The sequence below is a fragment of the Sceloporus undulatus genome, chromosome 2, assembly GCF_019175285.1.
Source record: "Sceloporus undulatus isolate JIND9_A2432 ecotype Alabama chromosome 2, SceUnd_v1.1, whole genome shotgun sequence".
Lineage (NCBI taxonomy): Eukaryota > Metazoa > Chordata > Lepidosauria > Squamata > Phrynosomatidae > Sceloporus > Sceloporus undulatus.
In genome coordinates, this window is record NC_056523.1 from 273202765 (window position 1) to 273215946 (window position 13182).

Genomic DNA, 13182 nt, shown 5'->3' on the forward strand with positions numbered 1-13182 from the left:
CAAATTATTTGCCAAAACTTTCAAAAAATAAGACCGGGTACATTTTGATGATCTTTCAATACTTCATTGATGTGATTGTTGTATTGATAGTCAGGAGATGATAAAGACTGTGACAGAAAATGGAGATGACAGAATTATTGTAAGCTAATAAAAATAATCACATTAGTAACATAGAGGGTATTACCATATATACTTGACTATACATCAAGAAATTTTAGTCCAAAAATTTAACCGCAAAAACTTGGGTCAACCTGTCCGTGGGTTAATGCTGGTTTCAAAGGCACTGCTCAGCTTATGGGAGAAGAATGGGTGAATCCAAGGCTGCCAAATAAGGCCCTAAACCCACCTCAAGGGAGGAGACATTTGCTGGGTTACTTTCCACAGTCTACCTCCACCCTGGCAGTACAATCTGGGGTGATTGTTGTGGATGGATTTTCAGGGACCTCCAGAATGTTTTCCCCAGGTTAGGATGGTGGTGGTGATAGGGAGAGTCAAGGGAACCGATCATCAAAAAGTAATCCAGCAAACTCCTTCTGAACTCTAGGGCCTTTTTGGCAGCCTCGGCATTGTCCTGCTTTCTTCCCCAAGGTTGATGAGCCAGCCTCTGTGTACCTAATGCTGGGAGGAATTTGCTGGCTTGCTTGTCAACAATCCACTCCCTTGACATACATACCCCTGTGTGCCCACTCCAACACAAGCACTCTGGAGATCCCTGAAAAACTATCCAGACTGACTACTCCAGACTGGGCCACGGGGGAGGGGGAGCAAGGGAGGGGACTGTGGGAAAGAAACCAACAAACTCCTCCTGGCTTCAGGCAGCTTGAGCTAGAAGGAGTTTTCAATTTCTCATTTCAGTTTCTCCATTCGCTCAACCCTCCCCAGTGGTCCTATGTGGAACAATTGCTCTGGAGGTCATTGTGAAAGAAATAAAAAAGACCGTGGAAGGATCATTAGAGCATTTAGACAAATGCACTTCGAAATCCACTTCAGATATTCCCACAATAAGGACTGAGTGGAGATGGATTTCAGCTTGATCTTTAAAAGAGCTATTCAAGGTGCTTAAACTTATACCCCAAAGTTCAGCACCTTAGATCATTGACTCATAGAATCTTAAATCGGGAATGGACTGCAAGGGACATCTTCTCTAACCTTCTGCCATGCAGGAATACACAACTAAAGCACTCCTGAGACATGACTGTAGAACATCTGATTAAAGACCTCAAAAAAGGAGAGTACTCCAACCTCTGAGACAGTTCATGCCACTGTAAAACAGTTCTTTTAGCTGTTTGACAGTGGCATAGACTGTCTCAGAGGTCACAGTCCCCCCCAAAAAAAAATTGGTATCATCTTCAAATTTGATAAACTTGCTTTTATTCTGTCATATGAGTTATTTGAAAAGAGGCTGAATAACTCCAGATGCAGGACAGAACTCCCGAGGCACCCCACTAGTCACTTCTTTCTAGAATGAAGAACAGCCATTAAGAAACACTTAACACTAGCACTATGGGGATATAGCTATGTTAGTCTGTGGAATCAGTATGTAAAGAGATCTTGTAGCACCCTTGAGACTAACTGAAAGAAAGAAGCTGGCAGCATGAGCTTTTGTAGAGTTAAGTTTGCTTCCTCAGATACAACAAATGCATCTGAGGAAGTAGATTTAAATCTACGAAAGCTCATACTTCCACCTTCTTTCTTTCAGTTAGTCTCAAAGGTGCTACAAGATCTCTCTACATACTGATTCCACCGACTAACACAGCTATATCTCCATAGTGCTAGTGTTAAGTGTTTAGCCACAGTTCACCAGCTTATCTGTAAGGAAGTCATCGCCAAAAGCCTTGCAAAAATAAAGATATACTGCATCTACAGTACTCCCTTGATCTACCAAGCTCTATCAATTTACAGTGCTATAGAAATAAACAACAACAACAAAAATAATCAAAACTAACAAACAAACAAACAAACAAGGAGACAGATGCAATTATTCTGGAGAGACTTTTTTTTTAGAAACCAAAGCTGGCCCTTAGTAATCACTGCATTTCTGAACAGACTGACTGTTTAATGAATCTTTGCTGGGGTCTACCTTAAGCTGACTGGTTCAGGTACTCTTTTTGGTCATTTTTGAGAAATGGGGCTAATATTTTCACTCCTGCAATCATTTAGGATCTCTCTATGTTATCCAAGAATTTTCAAAGATTATTGACATTGTCTGGAGTGGATCCACCTTTCCCCAACTTGGGATCCACTAGCAGCCACTCCTTGGAGGAGTGTTACTGGGCAGAAAAGGAAATCCTTGTCACAAAGTTCTTCTTTATGTGAGGAGGAGAATGTCAGAGGCAGACAGGGCTAGAGCACTCCACTTCTTTCTGAGTTTATTTGGCTTACTTTTGTAATTCCTTAATAGGACTAAAGAAACTGAGATATCATAAGAATGACGATGTTTTGTCTCTCCCAAAATGAGATTACATGGAATTTAGATATGAAAGAACATATAATACTTATCTCTTTATGTGTCACAACAATGAAAACTTCCCTTGGCTTGGGTGAACAGACAGTCTAAAACAAGAGGAATGTTTTTTTCAAAGGAAGTTTTACCTTCAGCATGTTTCTTGGTATTTCTACCTGTCATGGTAGTGATAGTGTATGATGGAGTGCAATAGTTTATATCTGATGTCATTACTAGTATCTCATGAGGATAGCTGATATGAAAGAAGTAGGAAGCCAGCAGACCACATTTCCTGCTGAGAAAATGAGCTGTTTTTGAGTGTTAAAATCTCCAGAGGGGAAAATATTTGAGTAAGTAATATTTTGTGTTGAAATGTTTATATGCTGAAGTTCTTATCCCTATAGAGAACTCACTGAATGGAGTTTTCTGCACAGTCCTATTTTACTGCTGAAATCCCAATATTTGTAAAGACCTCAATAATTATTTTTACAAGCCAAAATGCTAATAAAACAAAAAGGAAACATTATCTAGAGTGATTTTTAAAAAGTCCTCCAGTGTATATTTCTCCAGAGAGAGAAAGAGAGAGAGATGACTTAGTCATATCTTTCAGGTATAAAACTGGAGTCTGACAAAACAGAGAGAATTGCTTTTGTCCTGATGATCAGTAATGCCAGACACCATTCAACTATTCTGAACGCACTTCATTATCAAATAATCTCTTTATATTATAGGAGAGATGTCAATGATGTTTACATCTTGGCATTGAGCTTTGTATAAACCTGTTGTGGCCCTAAACAATGTCATGTTTAAGCATATTATTCTAATTACTATATAAAAGTTGGAATTTTATTTTAAAATACACATTTACAGCCCCCTCATAAATCTTAGGCCCTAACCTGCAGTTTGTTCCAAAATCCATCATTACTGGGATATTCTATATTGTATGGAGAGTGTCAGTCAGTGAGATTTACAGCATATAAAGAATGAAAGAAAAATAATAATCTACAAAGACTGTAGAAAGTTTTAAAAAGAGGAAATGAAAAATAAGAGATGTGATATAAAATTTTAAAGAAATGTCAAGATAGGAAGTGGATTTATTGGTTTATTCATTTATATACTGCCTTTCTCCTAATGTGGGAACCAAGGTGTACCCCAGACTCACTTAAAAAAATAGAACAATAAATGTTTAAAAAAAAACAATTAAAATTACCACATAAAACAATATAAAATTATTTAAAAGACATATTTTAAAAAAATATTGATAAAACATTCAAAGGTTATACAAAATGTAATAGAAAATGTAAGCAAAAACAAATATGATATAAAGAAACACAGCTAATAAGCAGAAACATAGACAAGCTTTAGACAATATATGTATTAAACTAACTGGTTTTTAAAATGTGCAGTGTACAGCTAAATTTACTTTCATTTTTACTATTAAGAATGAAAGACCCAATTCTGTGTTGCCCTTTATATTCTTTCAATAGTCCCTTGAATGATACATTATTAAAATATTCACAAACTGAATCACTTTGGGCTTTTTAATGATTACACATCATTTTTTTAGCATCAAGAGTAAAGCAATCTATGAACTCTTCACTTGGTAGAGTAGCTGTGTAGGAAAAGAAAGCAATTTCTAGCTTGAATTTGCTGAGGTTTTGAGATCTTTGGGGGAAGGGGCGGGAGGCTTCTCTAGGTCCACTACCATCAGACTTTTTCAATGGTTGCTCCCAAACACTTAAATTCTCTTCAAAGGAGTCTAAATTTCCCCTCCTCCTTTTTGTACTGCTGCCAGATAAAGACTTTCTTTATTCAGGAGCGTTTCAGCAATAGACAGAACTTATGTTGTGTTCTTATAATGTGTTTCCATTTAAAAAAAAATGTTGGTCATTACTGTACATCACCTTCTTGGTTAATTGTATATGCATGGATAACTCTCCAGAGCTTCTTAGCTGAAAACAGAAGTGACCTTTCAGACAAAATGTAGGCCTGTGACTCTAATATCACTGCTTTTCTTTTCCTGTGTGATTTTTGACATATTTTCCTGATGAAGAAGCCAGTGGAGCTTCTAAAGCTTGCATGATATATTTTGTGCTTTATAGTTGGTCCAATAATGGTATCACTGCTTTGTAGATTTTTGTATTTTGTTGTATTTTGATCTATTTCCTTAGTTAAGGAACTAAGGGGTGAAAAAATGGGCATGAAAAAGCTATCTCCGGCCACTCCATCCATGATTTCTCTGCGACCGCAGCAACCACATGGACCCAAAGAGGGCCACCACCATGGTCCCAAATGGACCACTGCCAGGAGTGGATTAAATCTTTTCCTTTTACTGGTGGGTTCAGGCTGTCTTAGGCAGCCTTGGAGCAGTTTCCAGCTGCTTCAGGGGCATTTGTCATCTAAACACTATGCCGCAAAGCAGCCCGTAGCCACTCTATTTGACCTATCTGTTTCCAGCCTAAGGAAGTGAATTAGCTCAACTACATACATTATATGTGTTCCTGGGAATTACTTCTTTAAGAGAAAATTTCATACCTGAGGTATAAAGAACTTGGAAAGAATTTGGATAAGTTTCTACACCACCATCAAAAAACAGAGATAAACATGTTTCAGCAAACGTTTTATTCAAAACTATTACATTTTGAACATTGCACAAAACTAGCACATGATTTTGAACAATGAAACATTATGGATCTTCTAAATCAGACTGAATAAACTGAGGCTGTCATACATTGGCTGTATAATGAGAAGATAAAACTCACTAGAAAAGATTATAATGTTTGATAAGATGGAGGGCAGTATGAAGAGAGGATGGCCACACTCAATAGGGATAGATTCAATCAGGGAAGACAGGACCATGAGTCTGCAGGTCCTGAGCAGGGCTACTGTGGATAGAGTAACCTGGAGGTCTAATTCAGGGGGTCACCATGGGCCAAGGTCATCTCAACAGCAGCTAACAACATCAACAAGAAACAAGTCTACATAGGGAAAACCAAATGTTGTGTTCAAACACAAATCAAGGAACATGAGAGACACTGCAGACTGGATCAGCCAGAAAAAATCAGCACTTGCAGAACACGTTATAAACCATCCTGGCATAAAATGCTGTTTGAAAACACTGACATTCTGGATGATGTCAAGAACTATCAGGTCAGAATGCACAGGGAAGCCATTGAAATCCACAAGCACCTGAACAACTTCAACAGACAAGAAGAAACCCTTAAAGTTAGCAAAGTTTGGCTACCAGTCCTGAAAAACACTAAAATCAAGACCCAGGAAATGCAAATGAAAATGACCCAGGGTCAGGGGTTTTCCCAGCAAACAATGGATCTCTAATTAAACAAGCACAAATCTTCTTTGCATATCCTCCCACACTGAGGCCTTGCCCTTCCAACAACAGAACAATACACAGAAATCACTCCTCCCAACCCAAGGTCACACAGTATATATATACCCCACTCACTTCTTTGCCAGCATTCTTTGAAGATGCCAGCCACAGATGCTGGCAAAATGTCAGAAACAAACTCTTCTGGCTACATAGCTTGAAAAACCCACAAAAATCTATCAACAAGAAACCTTTGAGCAAAAGCATAGGGCCAAAGCAGATAGTCCAGAAAGAACAATTTCCAGCTCTTGGACTGTGGCAACCAGATGGCAACTGCCACAGTCCCAAATGGCTCCTTTTGCCTGCGGCTTTGAGCTGCCTTAGGTGACCTCAGAGTGACGTCCGGCCACTTTGGAGGCATACATCATCTAAATACCATGCCCTTGAAGCAGTTGGAAGTCGCTCTATTTTATCTGTCTGTTTCAGCCTTAGTGAAGAATTGCATCCCTATTAGTAAGGGATTCTGAAGTCAGCTGTTCTATATCTTGACTTTTGTAAGGAGGCCTATGCAGCTGCCATAAGATTGATTAGAGCTGAATCCTATTCTTTCCAAGTTCAAACTTCATTTGCTTTTTTTACTGCATTTGTGTACTTTTATGTAGTGAGTAAACTAAATGGAAGATTTAGTAGTTATTAGATCTGTGTTAAAGTTTGTGTCTCTGCGTTCTGTGTGTGTGTGTCATCATGCACATTAATGCATAAAACAAAAAAACATCATCTAATTCAGTTTCTGAAGCTGTGCAAATCTAATTTTATATAGCTGTACAAGTTTCAATGCTTTATTATGACATGTCCATACCTTAGTGTTACACTCTGCCAACCAGAGATAAATGCTGTTTTGCATTGCTGAATATCTTTGTATCTCATTTTAACAATCCAATAGGTTATTTTCTCTTCTAAGCAACTTCATTTAAATTTCCAAACAGCATGAAAATATACTAGGAAAATCAAACATGCCTTAAATTCAACAGCATTGAATTTTAGGAAGGTTTTGTCGCTATTCTCCAATGTCCCTTAGTAATCAGTCCTCTCCAGATAGAAATGTGAGAGTAGAAAGAGACAGAAAGGGACTGATCTGGATGACAATGCCCCAAAAGACAAGATAGTTGTGAAGTGTCATCATAAAGCTAGGTTTATTCACAATAGTAGATGAAATACAAGGCTACATGTGTATTCTGTGAATATACAATCACAGAACATTTGAATGGAATCTGAAGCTGGGTGGAGAAGACATCATTAACAAAAAATCAAGGTTTTCTTCTTCTTTTTAAAATTATTGAATGACTTCCCCTTTTGGTCCTAAAAGTTGGAAAGGAAATTTTATTCATGAACTGAGTAGCCTATGAAAACCTCTTCAGAAATAGTCTAAACAAGAAGGATTTCCAGGAGGTAGGCTGCCATCTTCTGTACTATTCTTGACCTTCACATGACTAAAAGGAAAATAAATTCTTCAAATAGGCCAACACAGTGCACAATTGCACAACTCACACTTGTTGCAGATTTCAGTGTTTCTAAGGGCAGAATTTGGCTTTGTGTTAAGAACAAGATTTTGATTTTTCTTCTATACACATGCATGTGCACACAAACACATTAATATCATTACGAAGAGTCTTAATGAAATTCCTGTACTTTTTATTTTTTAAAAAAATTAAAACTTAGAGTCAGAATCCTGTACCAGATGCTTAGGTATGCTTAACTATTATGACTAAGTAGCAATCAAAATACCATAAAATCACTAGATCCCATTTGATCTCAGAAGCTACTAAGCAAGGTCAGCTCTGGTTAGTACTTGCTGTAGAATATATTCCATAGGAAAAAAATGGGAAAACTACATCCAAGAAGTCCTTGCAAAAGAAAACCCTATCCAATTCATGGGGTTGCAAGAGGTCAGTAGGCAACTTGAAGGCACATACACACACAGCAATCATGAATATGGAATATTCACCTTAATTTGTTTATCCATAATTGCTCTGTATTAATGATCTGTACTTAGCCACAATTTTAACATTATTGCTATGACTACATCAAACCTACTTTCCAGGCCTCAGCTATGTGGGAAGAAGGAGGTCCATTTTACTGGAGATTGAGCAAGGGTGAACGATTAGGTTAGGGGACTTTGAGCAGGGATGGATACTTAGTTAATTTGCAGCATGTCCACACTAGCCATTTAATCTGGGGATATTCTGGAGCATTATGACCCATTCAAGCTCTGGCCTGATCACAGTGGCATCAGGCTGAATTTGATTCAACACGACATCATTGTACAGCAGGTCATCTAACCTGACACTGCATTGGTCCATTGATCCATCTATCCCACTGCACCATCCCTGGTATTTTGGAGCTCCCGCTATTTTCTTCCAGGCAAGAGCTCTGTGTAATGCCTGCCTGGCATGGCACCACTTTTTGGGACAGATATTTGTGCCCATACTTGTGATCTAAGAGGTGTCTGGGCACCCATTTCTGTCCTCAGCAGAAGCAATGATACACTGGTCAGGGATCTTCTGCTCTTAAGGAAGTGATGGCAGTGGCCCCCAAAACAGGCCATTCCCTTTCCCTGTGGTGCTGAGAGTGGTGAATGGGGATGGTGTGGTTCTTGGTCCGTGGACAACTGGACTGGGTCAAAATGAACCCAGTCCATCTGTCCACATGTCAAAAGAACCCAAAGTCATCCAGGGTTTCCAGGAAATACTGAAATTGCTTAGTTTGGAGCAAAGCTCGAGTTGCCATGAAGAGGAGTTGCCGCATGAATGACCACCACACCACAACTGGAAGGAAAAGGCCACAACTTTATTAGTAGAACAGCTGTAGTATAGGGTTGTCATGAGGCCTGGATTGATCAATGAACCCAATTGCTTGGTCAGGGACAAGCTTCAGGAAGACAAAGGGGCTGACCAGTTAAATGCCTGTCCACATCTCAAGTAATCAGTTGATCACTTAATCCCATCTCTGCCCCTTCATAGAATCATAGAGTTGGAAGAGACTGCACGGGCCATCCAGTCCAACCCCCTGCCATGCAGGCAATCCAATCAAAGCATCCCCAACAGATGGCCATCTAGCCTCTGCTTAAAGACCTCCAAGGAAGGAGACTCCACTACACTCCGAGGGAGTGTGTTCCACTTTCGAACAGCCCTTACTGTCAGGAAGTTCTTCCTAGTGTTGAGGTGGAATCTCTTTTCCTGTAGCTTGCATCCATTGTTCCGGGTCCTGTTCTCTGGAGCAGCAGAAAACAAGCTTGCTCCCTCCTCAATATGACATCCTTTCAAATATTTAAACAGGGCTATCATATACCTCTTAACCTTCTCTTCTCTAGGCTAAACATCCCCTGCTCCCTGAGTCGTTCCTCATAGGGCAAGGTTTCCAGACCTTTCACCATTTTAGTCGCCCTCCTTTGGACACGCTCCAGTTTCTCAATGTCCTTTTTTAATTGTGGTGCCCAGAACTGGACACAATATTCCAGGTGGGGCCTGACCAGAGCAGAATACAGTGGCACTATTACTTCTCTTGATCTAGACACTATACTTTTATTTATGCAGCCTAAAATTGCATTGGCCTTTTTAGCTGCCGCATCGCACTGACTCATGTTCAACTTGTGGTCTACTTAGACTCCTAGATCCCTTTCACATGTAGTTTCAGTCAGCCAGGTGTCCCCCATCCTATATCTGTGCATTTCATTTTTCTGCCCTAAGTGCAGTACCTTACATTTCTCTGTGTTGAATTTCATTTTGTTAGCTTTGGCCCAGCTTTCTAGTCTATTCAGATCATTTTGAATTTTGATCCTGTCCTCTGGAGTATTAGCTATTCCTCCTAATTTGGTGTCATCTGCAAATTTGAAAAGTATGTTCCCAATTCTGTCATCCAGGTCATTGATAAAGATGTTGAATAACACTGGGCCCAGGACAGAGCCCTGTGGGACCCCACTGGTCACTTCTCTCCAGGATGAAAAGGAGCCATTGTTGAGCACCCTTTGGGTTTGGCCGGTCAACCAATTACAAATCCATGTAACAGTTACTTTGTCTAGCCCACATTTTACAAGATTGTTTTCAAGAATGTTATGGGAAACCTTGTCAAAGGCCTTACTGAAATCAAAATATACTATATCCACAGCATTCCCTTCATCTACCAAGCTTTTTAACCTCTCTAGCAAGCCTGAGCTCATGCTGCACTTAAGCTTTTCTGAGTTTACCCCTACAAATGCCTGCTATTTCTTTGAATTCCTTTTTTGTGATTTCCCGCTTTTTCCATTTCTTGTACATGTTCCATTTCAAACTTAGCTCAGTTGAAAATTCCTTAGTCATCCATCCTGGTTTCTTGAGACACCTCCCATTTTTCTTTCTCACTGGAACTGTTTGAGATTGTGCCTTCAGTATCTCTCTTTTGAGAAACTCCCATCTGTCCTGAACTCCCTTCCCTTTTAGTATTTCTGACCACAGGATCACCCTCAATACTTCTCTAAGTTTACTGAAATCCGCTCTCCTAAAGTCTAGGATGCGTGTCTGACTCTGCCTGGCTTCTCCTTTCCACTGTATTACAAACTCCAGGAGAACATGGTCACTTCCACCTAATGATCCCACCACTTGCACCCCATTAACCAAGTCATCCTTGTTGGTTAGGATCAGATCCAAAATAGCTGACCCTCTTGTTGCCTCTTCCACCTTTTGGACAATGAAATTGTCTTCCAGGCAAGTGAGGAATTTGCTAGACCTTGAGGATTTTGCTGAGTTTGACTTCCAGCAAATATCAGGATAGTTGAAGTCGCCCATCACTACTACATCTCTCTTTTCTGACTGTGTGGTCATCTGTTCTAGAAAGATATCATCCAATTCCTCAGTCTGACTTCGGGTTCTGTAGTAGACTCCCACCGTAACATCCTTGTTGTTTCCCTCCCTTGTCACTGGGAGAATCGGTGTTGCCCCCACAATGGCAACACCGCAACACTTTCAGCACCCTCGGGTCCCCATTTGACTTCCAATCCAGTGCTATCATAGAATAATAGAATCATAGAATCGTAGAGTTGGAAGAGACCACAAGGGCCATCATAGAATAGAATGGCCTGCCATGCAGAAACTTTCAATCAAAGCATACCCGACAGATGGCCATCCAGCTTCTGTTTGAACGGAGACTCCAACACAGTCTGAGGGAGTGTGTTCCACTCTCGAACAGCCCTTAGTGTCAGGAAGTTCCTCCTAATGTTTCAGACTACTGGTCACCACCCTCCTGTTCCTTTCTAATGTTATCTTGAAAACTGACAGGTTTTCTATATTTTTGTTGCATAGTTTTTAGTTATTATTGCTATTTTTAAAATATTTTATGGATGTGGATTAATGTTATTTAATTTCTAATTGTCCATTAGATTTTATTTGCTGCTTTGGTATCTTCTCTCAGTAAGGGAAAAATGGGATTAAAATTTTAATATACTATAGATTTTTTTAAAAAAAATCCCTGCCATCTCCAGCCACCAAAGCAACACCTTATCTTCTTCAGTATAGCTCCTACTGATTCTAAATCCAGCCAAAATACAAAGCAACATAAAGAGAACAGAAGAAGTGTTTTTGATGGCTTGCAAGACAGGGCATGGGGGAACAGCATCAACACTTCCTTTCTTTGGTGTTCAGATTGTGAAGTCTGACTCCCATTTTGCAAGGGTTTCCAAAACTTGCGGGATTTATTTCTGTGCTAAGCTCATATGAAATCCCAAGACAGATAATGCAGATAATGCAATTAAGCCCATAATCCTCTTATGTTGTATCATGAGCATGGAGCAAGAGCCTGTATTTGTTTCATTCATTATGTTTATCAGAAGCCTACCAAAATGCCTACTGCTAACATACAATAAATACTCCTCCTCTTATTAAGCTATCAATGCACAACCTGATTACACAACTTGTAATATGCAAATTGCTTTGGGTAAAAAAGTTGTTCCAGCCTTCAGAGAAGCCTAACAGCTAGCAATGGCACCATGATGAACAATTCAGAGAAACAATGTGGCATTCTGTGATATGCTGACAATGGACATTTTGTCTCTATCTGCTACTGACAGAAGCTTAGTAGAAGTGAGCAACTTCCATCTTCAAGCAAAACTGCCATCTTTCTGCTAGTTACTTAGTACTAAATATGGCATCTTCCTGAGCTTGTTTCTGTGGCATCCCTAAATAAATTGCTTAATAACCAAATTCATTAATGCTAATAGTAAATCAGTGAATTTAAATATTTCTATAAATCATTTTATTAATAAAACAGGAGGGCTCATTAAGGAATTATTGGGTTGTTTAATGGCAATATTTCAGTTTTTCATAAACGATTTGGTTAGTACAGGTTGAGAATGTAAGACAAAGGAGGGGGGAGTGCCAAAACCTCACTGTCTGGAAAGGCAAGTGTGGACTCAGTAATGTTATAAAATAGCTAATGTTTTTGTTGGACTACAACCTGAATCCATGGCATGCTGATACACAAATACACATACACACACCATGTCTTAATTTCTGTTTTTTCAATGACAGTCTGAAGGTCTGTGTGCTACTATGCTCTATCATTTTACGATTATCTTTTGAAACTGGCTGTCAGCAGCTTGAGAGGAATTTCAACAGCCAAGGAGAAAGGAGTGCATACTTAACCACATAAAGAATAATGATAGCTTTAGCTTAGCAGAACAAAGTGAAGAATAAAGTGCCTTTCCTAAGAAGGTTTAACATGTGTAAGTAGCGAAAAGTGATAGCTAAATGCCTGCATCTGAGATAGGCTATGACAAATTGCAAATCCAGAAAATGACCACATTGTAAATATTACTAAGAGGTCTGACTACAACATGTTCTTATTACTTCCTATACTGAAAAAAACTTTAAAGAATTCCCATCCTGCATCCCTTAATTGCCTCTTATTTTTATGAAAGAAATTGACAGGTGAATAAGATGTCAAACAGAAGAAATGAGAAAGCTTCTGGATGATTTAATTTGCCCTCAAGCCTCACTCCACGCTCCATTTCTGAATAATAGTTACATGATAAGAAGCGGATGTTAACTTTGGATAGGTTACCTAATAGGGAAATTACATGCCACAATAAGTAAGGTAAAACAATTTTAAAAGTACCCATTTTCAGTTACAGTTTTTCTCTCTTATTTTCTCACAAAGTGCACACAAGAATGGAAATGGGGAGAAGATGTTCCTTCAGCAGACATCTGACACATTATGGAAAATAATACCAGCAGTTGTCAATCATATCTTTAAATTAATGGTTAAGATGTTCAAAAATGTGACCTCTTATGGTGGACAAAGTTAGTCCTGTGATAGCCAGCTAGAGAAATCTCCCATTGAGAAAAAAAGTTTGATTTATGCATATATACTACAGAGGGAACACAAC